Here is a 14,707-nt window from a genome sequence, read left to right as displayed (position 1 = left end):
AGAAAAACAAACATTAGAAAAGTCAGCGGAGAGCCAATTTTCAATAACATTTTCTACTCCAAACAATGTCAGGGATCACTGGTTAAAGTGAGTCAAGTACGTCCATTGTATATTTATATATATTTGCATGAATTATTATTTACATTTTTGCGTATTACCATGAGCGTTGCCCTACTGAGGAAATTTATCATAAATTTAATCGGTACAGACCAAACAAAAAATTCAGAAACAAATATCATATCGTCATTCGAATAAGTTCTTCGAAATGCTTTCCGAGCTTTCTTCCTAACATTGGTATATAGGTCACTTTGCTATTAAACTTAAACAACCTCAATCATTAGTCTTAAAGGAGGTATCAAAAAAGTACATTTTCTTAGAAGACTAACAATCAAATTAAATGGAAACACTATAGAGCTCATTTTTAAAACTACGGTTGATCTTAATTTATGTTACTGTTCCACAATATTATATATATGGCCAGTGAAGGAAACCTAAAAAAACTAGAAAATATTCAAAACAGATCATAGAGATGTATAATGGAACGCTAAATTAGATTCCAATGAAAAGAGACTGCTATATTAGTGTTTTATATACAATTATGAATAACCTAATTCCTTAAAACCTTAAGGATGAAATAGTTTTTAGAAAAAAAACATACATAATTATGAAACCAGAAATGTAAATAGAATTAGATTGAATCAGATGATAAAAACAGAATCACAGATTTGCTTAGTGTATAAAGGAATAAAAATGTATGATGAGATGCCTGAAAGTTTGAAGAATGAATGTGTATAAATAAAACATGTTATGTTTACTGCAAACATACAATTTTATAAATTAGTTAAATACGTAAAATATTGAATGAAAACTCAATATACAATTAAAAATTTAAAAAATAAATATTGTTTGACCTTTTTCGAAAAACGAATAGTAATATTCAGCGCTAACCTCCGAAGGTTAAAACACAAAAGTAATTTATTGGATAGCCTCGTTAAAACCAGGCAAAATGGTATTAACTGTAAAACTTCTAACGAAAAACGAACTGCTTTCCGCGAAATTTCATAGCGTGACGTTTCACTACGAGAGCTATTTATTATGGTAATAATAATGGAATTTGACGTGACAAACATCAAAACGCTTAAAAGTACCCTCGCGAAGTTTACATCGAATTTCTTATACAAGAGAAGGCACTTTGCTTACATTCTAGCAAGAACAGTAATTGAGTTTGCTTACCACGGCTCGCATTCATAACTTGCCATTTAATCACATTTCAATTATCTTCTTGAGCCCTTGGTTTAATAATGTTTTAAGGCTTGACATTCAAAATCTATTACTTATTTTCAGACACAAATTTACTTTTTTAAGCAAATAATATAATGTCACACGATATTTTTATTATCATTATCCTTTATTTTGGCATTCACCCATTAGGGGTGATCTTGGCCATAGACATTTAATATTGTTTCTTAACAAATACAACAAATGACTATAATTGATTATACAGGGTTTTCCATTAAGAGTTGTTATTTTGAATAGCCCGCTATATCGGTAGATGTTACTTTTGAAGCTGTCATTTTTAAACATTTGACAAGTAAAAACTACGTTATTAATAAAAATGGAACGATACACGCTTCAACAACGCATTGAAATTATTAAAATTAACTTGAGTGAATCAAATGCAAATCATCTTGAGTGATGAGGCCCATTTCCACCTCGGTGGCTTGGTCAACAAGCAAAATTGTCGCATCTGGGGCTCGGAAAACCCAAGAGTTATTGTTGAAAAGCCTCTCTATCCTCAACGTGTGACTGTTTGTTGCGGTTTATGGTCCGGCGAAGTCATTGGACCTTACTTTTTCGAAAATGGGGCTGGAGCAACAGTTACGGTGAATGGATTGCGCTATCGAGAGATGATTAATGATTTTTTTATGGCCGGAATTGGATTTGGACAACGTTTACTTTCAACAAAACGGCGCTACGTGCCACACAAACAAAGAAACCATTGATCTTTTACGATTGAATATCAAAATAACACCTCTTATTGGAAAACCCTGTATATCATAAACATAACATAACGTAACATAAATAAACCTAACATAAAAATAACATAAACATAAACATAACATAAAAATAAACATAAACATAACATAACATAACATAACATAAACATAACATAACATACTTCACATAAATGGTACAGAGCTGGTTACAGTGGGTAATCACAAAATTATAAAAATAGGAACCTGTATACAATATTATTGGGCGTTTTTCGTTATTTATCCAGAGATTTTTTTTAAACAGAACTATGAAATTGGCAATCTTATAAACAAATACAGCAAATGGGAGTAAATAAATGTGATTTTAAAACGATAATTATAACACTGGAACAATCTATCTTTCTATCAGAGATGTGCTTTATTTCAAATAAATCCATTTCAAATGGAAATGCAAAATGCAAAATGGGTATTTTCCATTTAGCATTTTAAATGCTTTTCTAAAAACCATTTTGCATTTTGCATTTTAAATGCTTTTCTCAATGCATTTTCCATTTTAAATGCTTTTTTGCAACATTCTTCCTACTATCTCCACTCATCTTTTTTTCATAAGCCCCAAATATCAGTCGGTCCTCAACCTCGCTATGAGAGATAATTTACATTTGTCAAGTTGCTCCCTGGTAGGAGCCCTGGCAATTGAGTGATACCATTACAAAAAATACTGATTCAAATACTGAACATGGGGCCATGACGCTGTAATATTAAATGTTAGATAGCAGTTTCTATGTTTTTACGTTAACAACATTAGTCCCGCGCAAATTCTTTGTGGTTTCATAATCTGTAGTCGTGGTGTCTTTGGATTTAACATCATGTAAATGATTTACCATCATAATATGTTTGTTCTACATTGATGTCCATTATTAAATGACAAAATTGTTTTAAAATTCTATAATTATTTTAATTAAAAATTAATAAAATACTTCGTTTTAACCACTTTTATTGTTTAATTACCAACATGTTTCATGAGCAACGCTCACTTCTTCAGGGTTTTTGATAATTAAAAATTTTTATCAAAAACCCTGAAGAAGTGAGCGTTGCTCATGAAACATGTTGGTAATTAAACAATAAAAGTGGTTAAAACGAAGTATTTTATTAATTTTTAATTAAAATGGTGCCACAAAATAAGTTTGCTGAGTTAGAAGAAATTATTTTAATTGTTTGAATGAGAAACCATTTTGCATTTTCAATGCATTTTGAAAATAGGTATTTTGCATTTTGCATTTGAAATGCTTTTCTAAAAACCATTTTGCATTTTGCATTTTCAAATGGAAAAGTTTTGACCCATTTCCATTTTGCATTTCAAATGGTTTTGGGTACCCATTTTGCACATCTCTGCTTTCTATATATATATATATATATATATATATATATATATATATATATATATATATATATATATATATATAAATTAAAATATAAATGTTCGTTTATTTAAAATCTTAAATATCTGAAAGTTTTTCACTGATTGCTTTGAATTTTGGACAAGTAGCAATACGTAGAATACGCGTGTGTTTTAGATGTCACCTGTGACAGGTAAAACCATACTATTTTTGAAAAACAGCGCAATCTGTTGGAAGTAAGAGCAATACGTGCTATTGTTTCTCTATCTGGACAGACCATTGACTAATTATTACATCAATGGTACAGACAGATTGAGGCACAGCAGCGGCGGGGTACGGCTAGTAATTGATATATTATTACATTATTTGACAATGTGGGCCTCACTGGGTGCTTTACCCATACTGAGAAAACATAAAAAATTATTAATTATATTTAATAAAAGGGTGATTTGAAATTAAATTATAAATTGAAAATAACTTAAAATAAAACTGAGCTGAAATAAAATAAAATACATACAATCAAGGCGGTAATAAAGAAAATAAAAATTGTATTTCTGGTATCTTCTATGAGATACCTACTGTTGTACAAAATGATGTGTGTGTGTATTGTAATGGCGTAAAAATTAAACAGGCAAAACGTGGTGTGTCATTACAAATGAAATACGGTTACATGGTTTATAATACTAGTGGTAATATATTTTTAAATTATACAGTCCTGGTGAAGTTTGGAAAATGTCCGCATCTAAAGAATGCTCAAAAAAGTTACTGTATTCCAACGTATTCAAATTTAAAAAAAAAATGTTATCCCACAAACTGCGATCCCAAATGATCTATTCTATAATAAAAGGCACCGTTTTAATAGGAATTGTTGGGCGTTCACACTTGCTATATTCGATTTAATTTAAACTTGCTATATTCTGTGGTCGATTCTATATAGAATAGAAAGAAATTTGAAGTTGATTGCGGTCGGAAAGTCTGTCTATTTCATATAATAGATGAGGTGAGCATTATATATCTTACTGCGAGCCGTGTGGGTTAATTTATTTTTAAATCATCAGTTATTTAATACATATTGCTAATTCAACGCAGTTCCATTTGAACTCGATGCTCTGAGCAAAACATGGCACGTTGTTTTATTAATCATTTTAAAAGATTTCCGAGCTGTGTAATAAAACATAGTATTTTTCCTACTAAATTTTCTTCGTATTGTACTTCAGTGGTTTCCAAAGTGTCTATATCGCCCTCTGAGAATAATGGAGGATACATTTTAAAATTATTATTTATTGAGTTAGTTCATATTACATTACTGTGGTAACTTAATTCCAACAAGATAAATTTAATAGTGGTAGAGGGGCGATAAGATGGCGCTGAAAAAATAAATATTCTAAAATATTTGTAACATTAATACAATCGTGCATTGTAGCAAGAATCATTCCAATGAGCCGGTTTGAATGCCGAACTGTCCAAAGCATCTGGTTCCTTTCCAGGCGTCTCCTCTTAAGTCCTCCATCACGGAAGTAGGATGAATTCAAATATTATCAGGTTATTCATTTCCCAGGAGTGTTTCACTTTCTTAAATAAAGCTTTGTTTTATTTAGAAAAGCGTACATGAAACGTAATATTGAAATCGATAGATTTTTAGATGATATATGTCTTAATGAAAACACATATTTTCGATTTACATTTGTGGAAATACTGCTCGCAGTAGTAGAAACCTGCGTTAACCCGTCCCGGCGGTGCTGCGTACTGATTTGACATGTCTACAATTACTTCAATATCTCTGCAAGTTAATATGTCTACGAAAAAAATATGTCATATGTTCCTCAGTTTGTGTGTTGGATAAAATAATTTATATATGTATCTACATATTTATAAAACTCAACAGCAAAAAAATTCTGGAAAAAATGGTGACAGCGTGCGTTGATAACTTGCGGGTGGAGTGATGCGGTAGTAAGCGAGAGGAGTACAGAGTTTCGTTCACCATACGCGCGCTACGATACGCTGTTGTCAGTAGTAGCTGGCGGGCTGCTGGCAGTAACAGACGAATCTTGCATTTTATGCGTGGCCGATGAATTTCCCTCGTTTTCGGCACTAATCTACTAATTAACTTATGTACATGTTCACGTGTATACTATTTATCAAATGATTTACGTAAGTAATAATGTAAATATTCATTTTTGTTCTACTTAAAAATGAAACAATTTTAATCCCCTTACTTATAAACGTGTCATTATATTCACTATTTACATTATTGATCTTTTCAACAACAATATACGGAGAATTTGATAGTAATGTGGACGATACATATCTCGATACTATAGATTGGACTAAGGTGTACAATATGAAATCAGGAATCTAGCAAGTGAAAACGTGGTGAGACTCCAATTTACTTAAATTAAACACATCGAAAAAAAATCACAACCTACTGTATAAATACCAACAACAAAAAAACAAATGAATGCATAGACACCAACATCTGCGATTGCCCTACTCTATAAAAAGCAGACAAAATAAAATATTTAGGAATGATAATAGACCATAACCTCAGATGGACACATCATATCAAACACATCACAAATAAACTCTTCAAATCAGTACACATTTTCTAGAACATAAGAAAAATATTTAAACTAAAACAATATATTATGACAATCTATTATAGAATACGGTATAATTGCTTTAGGAAGAGCAAAACACTCAGCTATCGGACATCATATACCGATGTTACTGAAAGCCGCCTCTGTTTCAGTTGACAGACGGCCGTTTCCTCTTGAGTATGGTTTTCAGCGATTTTCCATATCTCCACAGGCAAATGCGGAGGAATTCCCTATAATAAGGCGCAGCTGAATCCCCCTCCCCCAACCCAATATAACACAAACAGACATGTATATAGCTCCTGTCGGATGCTGGTGATGCTGAAGCTGAAGAATATCATGCTCCAAAACATGCAATTTTAGTAGGGTTTTTAGGTAAATAATTTATCCCTACTGAGAAAAACTGAAGGCCCCTAAGTCTATAATAGCCAGGTAACATTTTAAACACCCATATGAGGTAAAAATTGTGAGTCGCATATGACGCCGTTCTATTTGTATAAAGATCATTAACTTTAAATTCAGTAAATTTGAATGATTTAACACTTCATGGAATATAAAAATGTTGAAAATCAAAATAAAAATAAAATCTTTCAAATGTAAATTAACTAGAAAATTGTCAAAGATAGTTCTTAAAAAAAACAATCTTGAGAAATATCAAAAATGAGGGAAACAAAAAACATTTCGCAAGCAAAATTAAGATATGGATTAAATAATAAAAAAGGCTATACTACAAAATAAGTTTAACTTAGAAGAATAAAAAATATATCTACATATTATACACAACCGGACCAACAATTAAATACATATTGCTTAGTTTAAATAACCTAATTATACTATTTTATTTCTTAATAATTCACTTAAATTCGTTTCATTGACATATATAATTTCAATACGGTACATTTTTATTTACATACAAAATTTGTCACATAAGATTGTAAAATGGGGGCCTCAGCACGGGTAAAGCACCCAATTAGGCTCACAATACCAAATCATATTTTATAAAAAAAATAATGTACAACCATTTAAACTATAATAGTTGTTTATCAGTAAAAAACAATAATTATTAAGGCGTTTAAGAAGCCTGTCTACACAACCGGAGCATACCATGACCGTGCTATGACCGAATCGCGAATTATGGGAAAGATACGAAGCAACCACAAACGGCGCGAAACACAGCTTGCGATTGCTTTGTTCCTTTCTCATAATTCGTGGCTCTGTCATTGCACGGTTATGGTATGCTCAAAATTAAGTGGGCAGACTTCTTAAATGTGAACCCGGCTTACTCAGTTCACAGCACCGGAGCAAAAGGGATTTTTTTTCGCACTGTAAAGAAAGTGTTACAAAAGCGTGTTACTGTTTGCGAAAAGAAAGTTTTTTCCTGGGGGAATTATTTAAAAAATATTTACATCGGAGAGACGGTGAATCAAATATATTTTGAGGATCTCTCTTGTGTACTGTGATCTTACTTTGCTTCATCCACGTTATATAATGAATACTCCAATCCCCAATTGATTGCGTATTCTTCGAGGCAAAGCCGGCGTGCTGCCTGTTCTACCCGGGGAGCAGAAGTTGCAAGGGGAGAGGGTTGGGATATTAAAAACTACATTTACTACAGTCCGAGAGACGAGCCTTTTACGACGTTGTATAAAAGGTTTACGGGCGTCCTCGAAGGCTTTGCACCTGCTTACTAAAACGGGTATCTGATACATTTAAATTTAATATACATTTTCAATATTCAGGGCATGTATGCCATGAAATATTTCACAAGGCCACTTATTTCTTAGAAACGTTATTGTAGGAGGCTACTGAAAATAAAATTAAAATTACAGCAGTAGCAACATAATTTGTAATTGTCTTAAATTTCATCAAAATATGGTTATTTTGCAGTTGTATAATAATTTACGTAAATGTTCGAAATGTCTGCATTATTATATTCATGGTGGATAGATCTATTTGTTTTAATATATTTTGAAGTAGGTGCTAAAGCTACGACTTAAGCATAATTCCGCTGAATAGATAGCGTAATCCTATCATTTTCTGAATAATATTATTTTAGGAAAAAAAATATTCATTACTTACCGTTTACCTGGCCTCACTAGAGTTCAAACATTTTTTCTGAATTTCTCTGAACACAAACGATGTGGCGCCCTTCTTTTTATTTAAAAGTTAGAAAAATATATCAAAACTCAATAGTTCATAACGTTAATTTGTGTTGCGTGGGAGAAATTCCACTCGTGCCTGAAATGTTGCGCTTTCTAGAAATTTGGCTCGTGTTAGAAAATCCGCTCTGGTTAAAAATTTTGCTCGTGTTAGAAATTCTGCTCCTGCTAGAAATTTAGCTCATTCTAGATATTCTGCTCGTGCCAGAAATTTACACTAGTAGTTATTTCCCGACTGCTCAAAAAATCTTAATAAATATTTAAAAAATAAAAAAAAAACCATTACGATTTCTTACCTCCAGCTCCAAATTGCGGGACGGAATTATGTCATATTTGGGGATACTGTATAGATGGTCTTTTTTAAGGAAAGGAAGTTCTGGGAAGGTAAAAGGTACGAGGGTTGGGTAGGAATCGAGGGATCAGTATGTCCAGGACTGACGGACATATGATGGAATATATCCTTCCCACTGCGGCGCAAGGCGATGGGTTTAGTGACCAGTTGCAGAGGACGAAGGGCGATTTCTTCCCAAACCAGCCTCTCCCAAGCTGGAGCGCCACGCAGCTGGTGGGCAAGCGCATCCTGAACACCCCTCACCCGATGAACAAGTCACCAAACGTAGCGAACCACTTGTGGTGACCTATGGCAGAGGTGTTGGTTCCCGGGGCGGCGCTACCCAAACTTGCGTCCCAAATTGAAATTTGCTTTATTGTAAAATTTACACACAAAAATTGTTAAACAATATTTAAGATTTACCTACCGTCCGAAATAATCGGAGACATATTTTTGGTTAAAATTTGCAAATGCGTCGATTTGTTTACAAGAAAACACCACTTCTATGTTTTTATTAATATTATTTTATATTCTTGTAATCTTTATTTGAAATAACAGCCCCGTAACGTCTAAAAAGTATAGATTCCCGAGTCCATCCTAATGTTTATTATCCTGCCGGTATAAAACACTCGTTGAAATACTGATGCCAACTAATAAGTTTATCCCGAGGATACCGATACATAATTCCCAACCTTTTTCATCCTGGACACCTCCTGGCATATGTATTGCTTCATTAGAAGGCAGCGCCGCCTGAAGAAATTTCCGGAAAGCCTGCTGAAGTAATTTTCAGGAAAAGTTATCCCGTACCTGATTGGATTAGAAATGCCATCGCGGCGCTTCGGATACAAGATGAAATTTGAATTATCTGGAAAGGTGAGATGAGCCCAGATTATGGGATTAAAAGAAGTATCAGGGATTTAGGTTATGAACTTGATACGAATGAAATTTCATAATATTACAAATAATACGGTTGTAAATTATATGACGTTTCAAATTGTGTATCAAGTATTTTGCAGGGATTTATTTGTTGTGTTTTTCTCTCCGTGGAAAGCTTTAAATTGAAATTTTACATTATTTACTGATCACTTTGAACAAACCACAATGTTTCACGTCATCCCGTATTTCGCTTGTTAGTTTCGTTTGTCCAAGGAAAGTTTATTTTAAAATTCATCATAATTAAAAAACATGTTTCAAAGGGATGTAGCGTATACAAAAATTAACAGCGTGTTCCTTTTTGTGAAGTCGAATGGCATGTGAAACCAGTTACCGGCACCTGTTTTTCCTCCTTCATATAATCCGTGCCTCTTTAAGACCCGCCTCATAGAGCTGCTGCTGATAAAATAGTTCACCTATGATGATGAACTAATGAAAAAGGAAAAAAAATAATGCTTCGACACTGTGCACCCTAATAGCGAATTTTGGCTCTGACGCACGATCCAGCACTTTCCGAGATCGTATTTATGTTGTATGAAATATCACATAGGTTTTTTCGCTTCATGTGTGCGTTCCTGGATTCGCGCATACAACGCCACGCGCAGTGTCCCTATTGGTCGATTTTTTTACTATGGAGTCTTGGCGTGCTGTATACTTGTATTGGAAAATATAAGAAATAGTGGCGCGCTATTCAATATGTATTGTATCAATAAAATAATGCAAATGGGTGTTTTTTTAGAGCTTTATTGCTTACTAGGCAAAACCGCCACTGGTTGAAATTCTAACCATTTGACCGTTACTTAAACATCCCACACACTAGGCTATCAACTATCTTCGTTAGGTACCTACCTTGTTGTTTTACAAGACATGACTCTTTTAGTACATATATACAGGTAGACTCCTGTTGGAGTAAAATAAACCGTAAGTGTCCCAGTAAAAACTTTAGCAAATGAGGAAAGCCATCCAATTATAAATAAATCCCAAGAAATTAATTGTAAGTGTCTCTGGAAACTTTTAATTGAAGTTGTTGGGGTCCGCACACTTGTGACTAAGAGGCGGCTAATTGGCAATGGTCCCTTACCTCCACTTCCTAAAGAAAATTTTCCGGTTCCTGATGAAAAAAAAGAAAATTTTGAAGCAAATGAATTAATAATAAGTTATAATGGAAATTTTGAAGCGTGCCCAACGATGCCATTCTTATACGATCAGAAACTTGTGGCCCACATCTTTGTCGGATTTGATAATACCATTTTTAATACAAAAAAGTTTTAATTTGATTGTGTCAGAGTAAAGAATTACTTTTGGTATTTTTGAACATGGTTAATTTATATTTTCTTCTGGGATGTAATATTATGTTATTAACTTCAACTCTCTGATGGATTTTTACATAATTTACTCCATAATACAGTGACAAACGAAGGTTTTTATTTTTAAAACAACGGTAAAATAAATTCCAAAAAATTCAAAAATGAACATAATACATGGTACATATAATTTTTCATTTAAATGTAAATAATATAAAAAGAGAGAAAAAAAATAATAAACCTGTTTGAAAAGTGCATATGGCATAAAAATAAATATTTAAATTAATAGAACGGGTTGATAATACGTAACTTACAATGAGAGGTAAATGGAAAAAAAATATATCTTCGCTCCTACCCGATACTCCTAATCAATAATATAATGTAACATAAAAACATCATTTAGGTATGTCTTATATGATGATAAACTTATATTAAATATGTCAATATTTGAGGTGAATTTATTTTTGAGTTTGAAATGTTTGAAGGCGAGATATTATTATTTTAGAATAATATGTTTTGCCTGGTTGGTCGATTTGATACTTTAAAGTCGATGAGATGCAGGGGTTCACAACAGTTTAGTTTTGAATGAATATTTTTATTAAAAAAAGTTAAGTAATTTATTTTTCTATCTTGGGTTCAATTCCCAGATACGAATGAATTTTTTTCCAAATTTTCTCTTTCACATTATTCGTTTAAGAGTGGTTAATATTGTATTCAATGTTTAAATACTATATTTTCAGGTTTTACTTAATAAGTTTTTCCACCATAAAAGTACAAAATATTTTGTTATGGTCCATTGTTACGTATTACGTGTAACCGTTTGCTTTCATTAAAGTTACCACTTAAAAATTAAAAAATTCTTTACATATTATTTTCAAACCCGACCAGAAAAATTTAATATAAATTCTTTTTAAGAACTCAACTTATTTTTAACATAAAACTTTACTTAGGAAGTCCAATAAAGCTACGAGAGATTCATTAAAAGTTTCACTTCGCATACCCTCTAGAATTGGTCTGTCTAGTCCGCTACACTCACAACATCCCTAGAACTACAACACTCTATCACCTCTCCCATACGTTAAATTATTACCTTTGTATTCAGGCGGTCATATTTTAAGAGCAGATTTTCCGAGCTTTGAGTTATTAACTGTAACGTAAGTTTAACTGATTTGAACGCTTTAACCGCAGAAATGTTCAGTTCGCGGTTAACTAACCGACAGATGTAACGAAGACTGATTGCAAATGTTGCCATTATGTTTTTGGTTTAAAAGATAACTTTTAGCTTTGCTTGTTTGATGTTCTGTTTTCAGTTTTAGAATGTTTGGCATTTCTTACATGTCAATTTTGATTAAGATGAGATTTTGTTTGACAGTGTGTGGTCTGCGTTTATAACCAAAGATGTATGATGAATATTTATGGCAATGAAGAATATTTAAAAAAAAAGATTTGTAATTATGGAACCTTCTATGAGGTACAGTTGTAAATAATTTATTTTTTATTTTTTTATTAATTGCCGGAAACCCGGGCGTTTATTGCAATAACAGATCAATATAACAAATATGAAAGTAACCCGCCTCACTAGAAGATTTCTGTACCGAGGCGGGTACATATATTTGCTTACACATACACATACATTTATACAAATATATATCAATATATACATGGAGCATTCCATATATAGTAACATACTTATATAGTTACATAAAAACAGGAATTTCGTAGGAACTTTAAATTTACAAAATGATGTGTGTATTGTAATGGTGTTGTGTATTATGTATATATGTAATATTGAATATTGCATAAAATACAATACAAGTATAGAAATAGATAATAGATTAAAAGTAACGTAGAAATAATTTAATAAAAACCAAACAATTTCAATGCTTCATTAGTCACATGGAAATGACATTAAACAAAAAAATAAATTTAACAGAACATTTTTTTGTGAAATTCAAACTTAGCGTCTTCCCCTACTGTTGTGATATCGTATAACAAATAATGCAATTTCCCGGAAATTTTTCTTTGTATCGACTTTTCAAATTTCCTTCGAGAAGGGAAAACACATCCAAAATTCAAATGTGTGTAAAAACGAGCTTACAATACCATTTCGTCTGTACATAAAATAAAATCATGTCAAAATGTATTACTTACTTGCAGCGGCAGTTTTCTCTAAAGAGCGTTCGTGCAGTGAACTCCTTAAAAAGAATAAGAAAATTTGATTAAAATTAGAACCTGTAATTTTTCTATTACCAAAGACAAGTCCGTGCGTTTTGCATGTCAGCGACTATCGGACTTCTTTTTTTTTATTTTTTTTTTATAGTGAATACCTCACAAGAGTCCCAACTGCTCCCGTCTGGAGCCAGTGAGACTATGGCATCCCCAATTGGGGGATGTTGTGAGGCTGAAGGTAAGTGGGGAAGGGAAAGAGGAAGGTGGGGAAGTACCTGGCTATTCAGATCTAGTCACTAAACACGGCTAAAGCCATTTGGAGCAACGTTTCAATTCTGAATGGTGGTCTTACACCAGGGCGATACTGGTAGTATCTTCCACTCTGGAACGTGCCGCAAATATACTATTTATTATTTTAATTAATTAATTGTGAAATAACACAAATTAATCAAATAAAATTTATTTGCGCACGCCGGGTTCGAACCCGCGACCTTCGGAATGGCAGTCCAATGCGTTACCACTGGACTATGCCGTCTATTCTATTCTACTCTAATAAACAATTAATTTATTTCATTTTTTCTGAAAGTTTACAGCAAATCTTGAAAATTATGAACCTTCTGTTGATTTTTAATTTTATAAGTGTGACAATAGAAGTAATTGTTATTTTATTACAAGATATGTTGAATTATTGAGGGTTTTTTTCGTGTGATTATTGTGTTTTATCTTAATATTTATAAAAATCGCTTGTTCGTATGCGCTAATTTCCCAAACTGCCCAACCGATTTTAAAGAAGTTTTGTGAATGTGTAAGGTTGGTTTCAGATTTAAAGACAATATAGTTTTGGACCCGATAGGTTGCGCTGTTGTCGAGATCTAAAAAAAAATATATATATATAATTATATATATATATATATTTATATATCAGTTCTTTAGCCACATACATCTAAATAATGAAGAGCCGATTTTTTTTTGTTGCTAGGTGCATTGATGTGATGATATTCCTATATATCAAGGGAAATAAAGAAATAATATCGAAAATATCAACATACAATTTTTACATATATCTGTGGGAATTTTTTTCTCACTCTTCTAATCTCCGATTAAACACCCAATGAGGGTTCCATGCTAACTCAACACAGTGACTATTCAACACGCTTTTAAAAAGTGATATAAAGTCATTAAAAATGATGAATTTTTTTTAACATAACCTAACCTAACCTAACCAACTTAACCCAGTTAATAAAGTTTTTGTTTTATCACTTTCCATGACTTTATATAACTTTTTAAAGGTCCGATGAATTATCATTTTGATGATTTATCCAGTCACCCCCAATTAGATATGCCACGAACCGTCACTGCTTACTTGGATTTGAGAGATACGTTTTTTGAAACATAATCTGCTCGTTCGAGTTGTGTAAACGAAAACAATAATAGAACTGGATAGAACGCAAGCAGAATGCAGATTTTAAAACAAAAGTGGAAGTTGCAGCAATTTCTGTTTATGCTTTCAGAATTTCGCGTCGAGAATTCCAGTTATATATGAGTTATGAGAATCTCCAACAATAGACATCTCATCAGTATTAGTGGCGGAAAGTTTGAGCTCCCATGGACAAAGGGAAAGTCAACAATGGTCGATGAGATCCCGAGTCAAGCTAAATTTTAGGGCTTAAATTTTTCCACGTTCAAGTTATTAGGATTAATAAAATTGCGTTCTTTTGTTTTTCAGTACCAATGGATTCTTTATTTGTACCTTTATAAAAAAAACGTATTTTATATTTTTCAGCTCGTGCACTATATTTGTTTTGGTAAACGTACAGAACTTTAGT

At 32.4% G+C, this 14,707-nt stretch overlaps 1 protein-coding gene across 1 annotated transcript in view; it reads left to right on the top strand.

Moving 5' to 3' along the window:
* LOC149420025 (uncharacterized) overlaps positions 1 to 14,707 on the top strand; it is a 624,492-nt gene that overhangs the window by 241,913 nt on the left and 367,872 nt on the right. The window lies entirely within an intron of this gene.

The sequence above is a fragment of the Hesperophylax consimilis genome, chromosome 11 (assembly GCF_061612785.1).
Source record: "Hesperophylax consimilis isolate HC1 chromosome 11, BYU_Hcon_1.0, whole genome shotgun sequence".
Taxonomy (NCBI): Eukaryota; Metazoa; Arthropoda; class Insecta; order Trichoptera; family Limnephilidae; genus Hesperophylax; species Hesperophylax consimilis.
Note: the sequence above shows the minus strand (reverse complement) of the source record. Positions and strands in the feature narration are given on the sequence as shown.